This window comes from Hordeum vulgare, chromosome 1H (genome assembly GCF_904849725.1).
Source record: "Hordeum vulgare subsp. vulgare chromosome 1H, MorexV3_pseudomolecules_assembly, whole genome shotgun sequence".
Lineage (NCBI taxonomy): Eukaryota > Viridiplantae > Streptophyta > Magnoliopsida > Poales > Poaceae > Hordeum > Hordeum vulgare.
The window spans coordinates 477,418,497-477,431,381 of NC_058518.1; positions in this window are offsets into that span (position 1 = coordinate 477,418,497).

Genomic DNA, 12,885 nt, shown 5'->3' on the forward strand with positions numbered 1-12,885 from the left:
GGCGGATCGAGGGACGTGAGGACGTTCCACTACATCAACTGCGTTTCTTAACGCTTCTGTTGTGCGATCTACAAGGGTACGTAGATCGGAAATCCCCTCTCGTAGATGGACATCACCATGATAGGTCTTCATGCGCGTAGGAAATTTTTTGTTTCCCATGCGACGTTCCCCAACAGAAATTGGTTCCTTGCGCATGGTGGGTCGTACGACGAAAAAACAGGGGATCTCATCTGCAGTGATGGTCTTAGGATACCCAGGGAGAATTGGAAAAGGATAGTAAAATAAATTAAGGAGGGAAAAAGAAAGTTCACTGCAGGTTGAGAGAAAGATTTGCTCACACCGGTCCTCGGCAATGACGAACATGGAGGACGAGCGCGAGGCTTCGGTCCTTCTTACCCGTGGTGGCTTGGGTTTGTCAGAGACCAAGACACTTACAGAAGCCGAGAGAGAGCAAAGAAGCGGCAGCAGGATGAGGAGAATGACAAGTTCAACCAGTTGCTTGCCAGGATTAACGAGCAACAGAAGCAGATTGATGAGCTTAGAGGAGTAGCGCGCCAGGAAGATCCTGCACTTGATATTACCGGCACCCCATCTAAGCGGAAGCAGCGTGGCTGAATCTGAGGCCCCGCCCGATGATGCACGAAGAATGATAGAGGGCGGTCCCGGCTACACCGTGGATGGAATCAAGGAGTCAACATCATGTGAACTCCATCAGAAATTCAAGAACATATCCATGAAGGTGGCCGTCGGACAAGCTTTACCTTCTGGACCTGATGCATGCTGGCATGGCCGTGAGATTCTAGCTGGCTTTGCTAAAGTCGGGGTGGATGAAATCATGATGGGGTTTCATGATATGGAGCTCGACATAGCTGGACCCGAAGATGAGAGGACACTCGGAGAAGTACTGGGTGGAGTCATCCTATGGGACAAGAACTACATCAAGCTTCCAGGCTCGGCCCCAAGGACAACACCGCTTCCGAGTCGTCGTAGGTCACCTACACCTCCATTACCTCCAAGCCCTCCACATGACGTCGGCCAGCACAACACGAGTCCATCTCGATCACCGCTGCCGGACTTGGGTCGTCCGTCTCCGCCGCCGCCCGCACAGGATACTAAGCGGAAGCGTGCCACCAAGAACGCTCCGCCGACGATTCCTAAGCGACGGAGCCCCCCAAAGCGCAAACGGTCGCCCCTCCCGAAGGTACCTCATGCTAATCTTCCTATCAGACCTTATGATCGTACCCCCGAGGAAAACGCCAGGATAGCAAAGGAACATCATGATGCGTAGATGAAAAAGAAGGAACCCGAGCCCCGCCCGGAATACACCGAGAAGCAAATAGCATGGGCAAAAGACTTCATAACCTTTCCATCACAGTATGACTTACACCATAAGCCCGATGACTATACTCGCACATTGCAGAAGGAAGTGAAAAAGAGCAGATCACGTGCAAGTGCAAGTGGGAGCAAATCAAGTTCAGCTACAAGCAAGAAAACAGATTTGCTTGGACAACAGGCCAAACAGTCGATCCCATCCCTCAAGGTGTTAACCGAGAATGTTCCCCCTCTGGTGCAGGGGCAAGCTTTTGAAAGAGCAAAGGAGTTGGCGGCTGAATGTGGTATCTCGGTTGAAGATTTGCTGGCTTCCCAAGACGACAGGATACCCAAGGCTGTGGTAGCCCCTAAGCCACAGTTTGTCATGGGAGAGCCTTTGGTCAGCAAAGATGATCTCCTAACAAATATGCGTTACTTGCATCAATGGTACTTAAGTGAATCGAAGAATGGGAGAACGATGATCGTGCTGAGTGTCCCACGGGAGTACTACGGCCGCTCCGAAGAAATCCATATCGACTTTGATGAACTCTTCCAGATGTACAATGGCGACGCCCTCGACAAATCGCTTATGAGTTGCTATTGTCTGTAAGTTTTTCAATTCGTTGTCTACATATAACTTGTTTAGTTATTTTAATTCATTGTCTATATATAACTTGTACTCTATTATGCAGAGGCATCCTAAATATTGGGTTTATTGACCCAGATAAAATACATATAGCGACGCTAACTGATAAACCCAAGGAGACGGAGGAAAACCTTCTAAGGTTTCTAATAGATCAAAAATTTTGTGACCACATACTGTTTCGATACAACTTCAGGTGAGGGTCTTTACTCTGTTGTGTCCATTCACTTATAAGTGTAATTGATAAGTTACTGACATATATATATATATATATATATATATATATATACATATATATATACATGTGCAGCTTTCATTGGATTCTATTGGACATTCAAATTGATAAGGGAAGAGTTGATGCCTTCGACCCATTATCGAGACCCTTGGAACAGTTCCAAAGCCTGCAGAGCATGCTCCAAGGGTAATTTCAATAATTCTTGCGCTCTATCGGTCTCTTTCGATGATTTTTTGATATATCAATTAATGAAAAACTTAGCAAATCATTATCCTTGTCGGGCAGGGTTGGGAAGCGGTTCAAGTGCGTGACTCCCGGTAACTTTCCTGAGAAGGTGACCTTTAGAGCGGCTCAGGTAAGTAGTAGTATGATATACTTCTATTAATTTTCAATACATTTATGATGCTAGATTATTATTTTGATTATATATATTCTATTCTCGTAAAGTGCGACCAGCAGCCACGGGGAACGCATCTATGCAGATACTATGTTTGCGAGACCATTCGCACGTTTACCTCTGAGCTCAAGGATCACAGATTCGACGTAAGCAATGAACATTCACACCTCTATTTTTACCCTTCATTCTTTGTTATCATGATTGATATTCATATTCATCTCCTCTTCTTATATAGCACACGGCCATGAGGACGAAGGTCCTACCAGAGCAACGCGCGATTGCTGTTGTAGAGGAGCTTGCGGGATTTCTGAGGACGAAAGCTATAGATGACAAAGGACGATTTAGTGTAGCTATGGGCCATTACTGATGTTCGTCCATGTAATCGAATAGACGGGCTCTAGTCCCGATAATTCAGATCTCCATATAATTGTATATATATGCTCGCTTGTAAGATAAGTTAATCTTATATATATATATGCATAATTATTTCTATTTAAATTATATGAAAACTAATTCCCGAACACCTAACGAGGCATCACGTTAATCTCCCGAACACCTAAACCCTAAAACCCTAAAACCCAAAAATAATTTCATTCAAAAAAAACCCAAAAATAAGCAAAATCTGAAAATATTTAGTCCCGGTCCGTGTAACTAACCGGGACTAAAGGGCCTGCCCCTGGGGCGCTACGAGACGCCCACGTGGAGCACCTTTAGTCCCGGATTGTAACAGGGCCGAAACTAAAGGTTAGGCCTTTAGTCCCGCCCCTTTAGTCCCGGTTGGTGAACCGGGACTAAAGCCCCTTACGGGCCGGGGCTAAAGGCCCCGTCCCCACTAGTGATGCATCTAAAGCTCTTACTAAAGCCTGTCTATTTGAATAGTTCCTACTATTTTTTGGTTCCCAATTTATGCAGACATCAGCAAATATTTTGGCCGGAAAGCATGCATGCTTGTGCTTCTCATGTTACTAGCTAATAAATGCATCGAGTCATGTGCTATAGTGACATAGTACCATTAGTATATCAACTTGTGTTGTAAGAAATGTGTTCATCCCCTGATATATTTTTTTCTAAAATTTTGCATAGAGATGCATTTCTTGCTTTCATGGGTCGAAGCCAGCCTGGTGAGTTTGCTCACATACTGAAATTTATTTACAAGACATTATAATTGTTTGGGCACTATGCATGGGAGAAGTGTGCATTTCGGTAAGAGATTATATAATTGATGCAAAGATGTGTGATATTTGTTTTAAAAAATGTTTATTTATGAAGAGTGACGTTTCAAATTATTTGCACGAGGCAAAAATTAGGTATTATACACAGAGTTGAGGAGTATTCCTATATGGTAATATGAGTTTATGGTTAGCTAACTAATTAAGTGGCAACTAGGGCAAAGAGGAACCGTGCCATTTTTCTGTGTTTTTATAGTATCACACAGCGATGCTAATGGAGGTTGAAATGTAAATTCTCATGGATGCATGTCTATATATTTGGTTCTTTCAAAAAAATCATCCGCAACATTAAGATAGCAAGGACTATAGAGCTATAGTACATATACAAAGGGTTGAGCAGCATATGCTAATACGAGTGTGCTTCGCCAGCTATTTTTAACCTTGCTTTTTTGTATTTTTTGACATTATGACATTGCGATGGTAATGCAGGTTGAGATGTAGATTGGGATGTGATTCTTTTTCCATATTGTTGAAAAATAAAGAGCCCAGTGGTAGGGATTCAATTCACTCTGTTTTGGATGCAAATATGATACACTTTTAGAGACCACACATCTTGCCAAGGAGAAGAAAGGCATGTCCTATAGTTGAGCCTCGAGCTGTACCAACTCGCCTGCATTGGGAAAAATATCAAATAGACTTCTTCGGGAAGTTCTGCCGGCATGCTGAATTTTCGGATTACTATGGTTTTGAAAAAACTTTTCTGCCAATCTAAGCATGATTTACTGTGGTTTTAAACCCTGATGATGAAATTTTCAAAGCATCTTAGCATTTATTTTTGTGTATTAATGTATTTAAAAGGTGATGCTTTCTGTCCATTGTTGATTCACAGTCCCATGTTTTTTCGCTTCAACGACCAAATGAGTCAGATTTACACGGATGCTCCTCATGTGTCAATGAACCTATGAATGTGGATGATGGTTCTGTAGCCATGACAACATTTACATCATATTTTGAGTATCTATGCTTATGGTTCTTAAAATGTATGAAGTTCTTGTTTTCTCTCTACATTGCTGATAGAAATTCGAAAGCAAGAATACTAATATTATTGTGTGCAGTTTATGCTGATGATATCATATGCTTAGAAAACCTACAAAATCTGTAGTCCAGCATATGGTGTTGCTGCTATCGTAACATCCATTCAGGTACATGACATAAACATCTCAGACCACTTTTTTGCAATGCCAACTTGTTATCTTTAATTGTAATTTTAATCCTTTGGGAATTTAGGATGCAAGGGATAGTATTTCATCAAAGATGATTTTTGGCTTGAACGCAGAGGTGTGATTTTTAGGCTAGAAGAAACTTCATCCATATGTGCTGGCCCACGAATAATTTATCTTATTTGTACAATGATTTGGATATACTGGAGATATGTTTACTTGAACAAGTATGTTATCTTCCTTTATTATCCACATAGTGGTTCTAACAATAATCATAAGATAAATTTTGTAGAACATGTTCTAACAATATCTTCAGGTAGAAACTCTGTTGCAGCGAATGTTATCATTTCCTACAGAAAGACAGATCGTTGGCTGCCATGAACTATTCCGGCTGGATGTGCTGTAGCCAACACACACACGAAACACTTTGAGGTACGTGCATATCTATATTGCAACACTTTAGGACCTAATGAAAGTAGGATGGACAGGAAAACATGTCGTGTTTAATTCCAACAGGCGATGGTGTGCTAGACGATGGAGATAATTTTTCGTTCACCGTTCATCACATCTTTCAGACTTCCAAGTACTTATTCAGGTGAAGCACTACTTCTAGTTTCTTCTCTTTTTAGCTAAGCCATCAAGATAGCTTGCAGTTCAATGTTGTGATGACATTTTGATGCTTCTTCCCAATATGAAAGTCTGCAATGTATACCTTGCCGTTGGTAGGGCTGGCTGGCGAGGGTTGTGATTTTGACGGTTGTTGTCAACGTTGAGCACTATACTATTCATGTGTTCAGTTATGACATACTAGCTTATGTAATCAATCATTTCTAAGCCAATTTTATTATAAATTATGGCACAAAAATGACGCTTGTAATTATGTTATTTGTTATTTCTCAAATCAGCTGACAAAAATATTTCCATATTCATGAAACTCGATATCTGACAGTCAATTAGATTGATCAGTATTTATTTTGCATCGAGATCAATCGGCACATGTTTCAGTCACTCGGTGTCGCCTGCTTTCTTACAATTGTTGATGAAAATTTGATTTCAATTTGCATCTTGTATTTTTTTTATGTTCCTCTTTCCTTCATTATGTTTTCATATGTTGCAATAACATGTAATTTTTGGTTTGTGAAGTATCAACGTAGGTATGGCATCACCGCCCCCTCCTACCCACAGACCCTTTGTCGCTAGGATCGCATTCCAGCACCAGCAAATGTCACATGTGATGGCCTCACGGAGCCACGCCGGTGCTGGAGGCCTCTTGTCTCTTCGGCCGTCAAAGATGTGCATGAACAATAACCCTACCAGCAGTATGTGTGTACGTCATCAAGCTCCTAATTATCCATGATCCAGGTGTTTTAGTCATCCTTCTGATGAGTTGTGTTAAAGCATGATAGTAGGTTTTAGTTTATAATCATGAATGTAAATCTCATATCTGGACAAATATACCTTGAACATGCTTAAAGTATATGGTCAAAGTTTGTATTGAATGTCGCACATCATGTGTTTTGTTAAAAATTATACAATTCTTTGTACTGCTTTGAATAATGATTTTCAAAACAACCTCTAGAAATCTAGCTTGAATGATCATGTGTAATTAAATTCATATATTATTTTGGAGTACCTGAATCCATATATATTATTCATTATTTCTATCCAATGTTTCAGTTCTCAGCTACTTGGAAGTAATTTTACTATTCAATTATCTTGGGTGAGGTTACCAATGGAGCACCAGCGATAGCCATTGTGGAGTTGGAGAAATATTTTGGGTTGGTTTGTAGAGAAGGTAATTTATCATGTTTGTTCATAAGTATCTCTACTGAAATTGCCATCTCAGAGAATACCATATGATGCTCATACCAAGTCATGACTAGATTTGAAATTCTGAAGAATCCCATAGATAATTTTAGAGATGGCATCAACTTGAAGTGAAGATGATATGTTTTGGTCATAACATTGAAACAAGACCAGGAGACGCAGATGAGACCTCACCAAAACTAAAGGTGGTTGCAATGGGAGGCGCGTGTCATAGCTCTTCTGAGCTAAGGATCACTTTGGTCAGGAGGTTTGGGGAAGCGAGATGGTGAAGCTTGTCAGCAAGCCATGGCGGTGGGAATCTCGGGAATGCTATAGTTTGGTTGCCAGAAGTGTTCACTCATCCCCGGTCTTATTGTATATAAGTTTTGAGGAAACAAGAGGTACACCTACTGGTTACTGTCGAAAATAATTCATTCATTCAACGCACATTATGTGTTTATATCATACATGCGGTGCCTTGTCGGGGTATTTGGTTTTTAACTACATACACTCATTGTACGATGGAAAGCTATATTTTCCTATACCTCAGGTGAGTATTTACATCATGCTTATTTGTATACACATTACACATACAAACTTGTTATAACAATGTTGTCTAATGCATATGTATGATTGTTTTGAACTGAGGAAGCGATTTTTGGTGCATATTTTAAAGTATGAAGAAAATGAATCTTAAAACAATATCCCATACATTGAAGGAAGCATCATAGATCGCTTCTATAGATGGACTTTCATTGCTTCAAAAGATGGACCATCAAGACGTGCTTAGTCCTGGTTTTTAAAATATATTTCTGTAACAATTATAATACAATTATTATGTGATCTTAAATTTTGTGCGGAGACATGTTTCTGGATCATATGTTACGCACATTCTCATATTGTTTTATATAAGACACCGATAGATTGCTCGATAAAAAAACTCAAATATGTTTTACTATAGATTATGATACGTGTGTTGGATCACAAATATGTCACAATTTTGAAAATATAATTTGAGTGACATAATAACATTTTGTACTGTCTGAAAAAATCAGAAATTATTTTACTATGATACCATATGAACCCTTTTTTTTAGACGTGCGTTGCACGTGCATGCTTACTAGTAACTCGTAGAATAAGAAACTTAAAATGTATGTCAAATACTTGAAGTTGTAGGTTTGTCCTAAGTCAAATATATTTAAGTTTAGTGGAGTTTATTGACAAATATGCCAACATCTATAACGCCAAATTAGTTTCATAAGATTCGTCACAAAAATATTTTTTCCATAGTGATTATAGAGGTTAATATAGTTTTATGTATACACTGTCAAAGTTAGAAAATGTTTGACTTTTGACAAACCTAAAACTTACAAGAGTGGATGCTCGAGGTTTAAAGGAGAGCACCATCATCCTTAGTGTGTTTTACCTCGTGTGTTTGCGCACAAGGAATTATAAGATATTGCGTATGAGATATGGAAATAGAAAGTGCGTGCAAGTATGTATTGCTTTCAACGATGGTTATGTTCTTGAGTGAGACCTCATGAAATCACCGCGTGAGGTACAAATGTGTTAATCCGCTGTGCGCTATGGACGGTGTGATCGTGACACTCTACTATCATGGTGCTGTCCCTTTACTTTAGATTGCCATTTTTATGTTCCTTTCATGGATTTTCTGTGTTGCCTTTGGTTGCAAGGAAATATCCACAGCCTATGTGTGTTTTGTACTAATTATGTTAATTATATTTGTAACATTATTTTGAGAGAGACATGGAAATATTGATGCACTGACGTTTAAAGAGCAAAAATGGCTATACCATGATGGGTGCATGCAGCATGCAGCATGCACACTTTATTTTTATATATGTATTCTTTGGTCCAAGAAAGTTCTGAAAGGTTTAAGCAATCATGGGCGTACTTCATGATATATGCCTACAAATTTTGTTGTAAAGTGATGATCATGTTCATCCTAGGTGAAAAGCAAAGTAGGGAATTGTGATAACTCATAGGGAAGATATGACTGAGCTCCGAGTAACTACACCCTCTAGCTTTTCAGCATCTTCAGTCGGGCGCTTCACACCCGTCTCAAACATCCGCGCGGACAGCTCGATCATGAAAAATCGATCGAAACGGGAGTTTCAAACAGGCCTCAAATGTCCGGGTTGACCGACACCCCCTCATATCCAGTCCAAATATGAGGCGGATATGAGGACATTCGGGCGCGCCCTGGCGCGTTCGCCATGTCGGATGCGACCCACGCTGGTCCATCCGACCCCACATATATTCATCCACATCCTTTCGTCGGACCAAGACCTAGTCACTTCACTTAGCTCCCCTCCGCCATCCAAGCTTACATTCGGCGTTCTCCGGCCTTCTTCGGAATAGCGGGCAGCGGATCCGAGTCCTTCACCTTCAGATATGTCGGCCCGAGATCATCCCACGCGGCCCCGAGAAGGAGATGGTCGTCCAGCTTGCGCTCCGCCGCTCCTAGGAGGTGGCCGCCTGACAGCAACGTTCGAACTCCTTCCATCGGGAATCCATTGCGTCTGCACAACCGGTGCATGGAACCACCGTCGCTGCCTCACGGAGGCGGTTCAGTCCGCCTGGTCGGGCGTCCAAACGCGATGGCAGATGCGCAACCCATCCTTTGGCGCGTTGAGATGGAGGATGCATCATAGGTGTCCTCGAACGCAAACATGGCACCGCGCGCCCGCTGTGCGAGGCAGCTAGCACAGGAGGCGACTGAAGCCCTTGTGGCGGTGGACGGTGGCGAGGTGGGGTCGCACTCTCCGAAGCATCGTATGGTGAACCAATGTGGGTGTCGCAACCGCGTCGTGGTGGACGCCGGCTCCTCCCAGGAGAGATCCATCATCGATCTTACGTCTACCAGCACCTTCCAGGTTGCAGGCTCCGATGAGGATAAGTATAGTAGGGCATGAGAAACGACGGGAGCTCGACTTCCATGAGCCGGCTAATGTCCCATGCCTTACTCTACTTCCCCTCCGGCGACCGGACCAACACTACGAGGGCCACAAGCGACCCCTAGAGATGGACACCACGGAGCCAGACGAGCTCCACTTACTATTAGGTTTATTTTGCATGTAATAGTATGGATTTTAGGTTTCTAATCTCACTTACTTGGTTGTAGAATGCATTGTTTAAGAGTTAACCGGTCACTGTTTGCGGACACGTCCGCGAATGTTTGAGGGGTCAGATTTATCAGGTCCAATTGTAGATGCTCTTAGACATGACATGATTTTGTCGGATCAAAATAACAAGGGAAATATTTAGAAAAGAAGTCTTGAGTGTGACACATACAAAAAATAACAAGTGGTAGAAAATATATATGGATATAAAATCCTTTCTAGTTCAGAGTCTAAGATAGTTTTAGAAGTTATTCTTCGCATATTTGATGTGCTGAACTGCACTTAACTTTGGAATCGTAAAACTTTTCTGGTAGTGCCGTGTCAAGTAAATTATCTGATACAAAATTAATAACAACATACATTTAGTTACATCCTCAGAAGTCACTCTTCTTATCTTTCATTGTGAAAATAACTTCTTTTGGACTCTTTTCTCTAAAGAAGAACTTATTGGAATCATTGATCTTTTTCCGGTTGGGCATCATTCATGACCTTCACCAAGTTGGATGATGGTGATAAAAAAGGAATATGCTATAGCTTACTAGATTTCCAAATTGCCATTTCCCAATCGACATTGACAGTCGTCTGATCAAGATTTTCTTATTCTTGTACAGGCAAGAATACTTTCTTTTTGAAAAAAAATGTAAAGATAGCTAGGCAGCTGGCTATTGCAAACGGTATTTATTCTGTACAGTGGTAAGAGAAAGTAAAGGATGCATGACGCATTAGGGCATCTCCAACGACCGGTTCTCAAAACGCCCACAACCGTTCAGAATCATGCGGGTTGGATGAATTTTACCATTCAATACAAATGAGGGCATGTAAAGGTCTATCAATCGGCCTGGATGTGATTTTTTTTTTTGCAAACCAGAAATAAACTGGAGAGGGGACTTTACGGGCATCCAAACCACTGCCACGCCTACTTCTAACTACTTCTAACTGCTCTGGCCCATCCAAAAACCCCTTCCTCGCCCACGCAGGTACCCTCCCGAAGCCAGTTGCAGAAATCAATGTCTTTCTAGAGCGCCCGCTCCGCATTGGCATAGACCCGAAGTACTCACCCCAGCGTCCACGCATGTTCAATGCCGGAGCGACATTTACTAGACGGGACAAGATAAATCTCTATTACGTCATTCAATACCCTTTCCTCCCGCCGCCATTAAACAGGCTCGCAGGCCGACAAACCAACTCCGACGCTTGCACATTGACGAAATCGGACGCTTGGCCTCACCAGCATACACTATTTAAAGGAGGTCATATCCGCCTCACAACGCACCACAACTCATCCCCTCAACATCTTCCTCACGTAAATCACATCCGCCATGACCTCAAGCGAGTACACTCTATGCGAAAGCCTATCGACCCACCAGAAGCACGAGGTGGACGCCCTTTTGGAAGCCTGGCAGAGCCTCCGTGCCAGGCAAATAGAGGTCAGCATGCCGGCCAGCTCTCCGAAGGTCTACGATGATGATCCCACGATGAAGACTGGTTCCAACGAGGACACTATGTTGGATACCGCATCGGTGCATGCATGCTTAACAATGGAGCACGCACAATCGCACTTCAACGCCGGCATAGTCTAGGAGAAGCCGGTATCCGCGCCTTTGCCAACGTTTCGGCAAGCGTGGGAGGAACATCGCTATAACATGTTACTCCTTTTGCAGCACCGGCTGGCACAGGGCCAGATCTATGACGAACGCACAAGCGAGGAGGCCAGGGCAGCCATGCTCACAGTGAACTCCAACTTTGTCGTCAAGAAGCATGCGCTCTACGGGGCCGTTCACGCTCAAGTCGTCGCTCGCAACGTACATGCGACGCTGTCGGATGTGGAGGTTGTGCTACCGGACATGGAGGCGGCGCTGACTGCGTATGCGAACACGGACGAGAACACCGCTAACTACGCATCCTATGCATAGACAAACACTTTTGTGCCATGCCAGTGGGTTGACTAGCATGTTGACCCCTCCACTTCCACCGCGGGCCTTGCGTCCATTGGTGATGGACATGTCGCAGACTCCAGTGAGGATGAGTAGGACTTGGGAGGCGATGGGGGATAGACTCCAGAATAGGTTGTCCCATCTCTAGGTTCTACTCTTCCTCGTCGACGAACGCACCTTCAATTCACGGGTCTTATTGCTGCCACTCATGAAGACATCAAATGGAGGAGGCGGTCGCCTGCAAAACTGGCCAAACGGGCCGGTCTTAGCATGCAGGTCCGATAGCACGTGTGCATGGACCATGGCGGGCCTGGCCCGACACGTCCAGAAATGGGCGTGCCGACACATGGCCCACTTAGGGTCGTGCTTGGGCCTGAGACTGGGTACGAGTGTCGGCACGACACGACTCATTTAATTGTTTTTATTTATTTGTACATATTTTTATATATATTAGCCTAAAAGCAACTGATATAAGCTTAAAATAGCAAAAAAAAATCAGTCGTGCCGATGGGTCGACCCGTTTCCTTACTGTGTTGTGCTTGGGCCGGGAGCCCAGCACGCGTGCCGGCCTGGCACGACCCGTGTAGTTAGCATGCCTGGCTGGCCCATGTTGTGCATGGCCCGTATAACTTAGGCCGTGCCGGACCGGCCCATCTGGCCAGGTATGCTCGCGTGAAGGGAACAACAAAGACTTGGATGTCAGCTGCCGCCGTAGGCTAGGTTTAAATCTGGTCACCCTTTTCTTTAAATAAAATTGTTCGATGTTCTCTGGTTTGTATGTAATTCGTTCGGTTTATTAATTAAACCTGACTTGAAATGTATGTGAATAGTTTTAGATGGCCGCTACCCAAATTTGTGTCAACGGACTGTCCGTCCACCCCCACCCCTCATCCACGGTCCGCAAAGGGATGTGATGTCCGGTTTGTGGGTCAACCTTGAGATGCCCTTATGACATATAGTTTCAGTTCCCTCCATAACACAAATAAATAAGCGTTAAAATGATGGGATTTCCATTTTCGTGCCATCG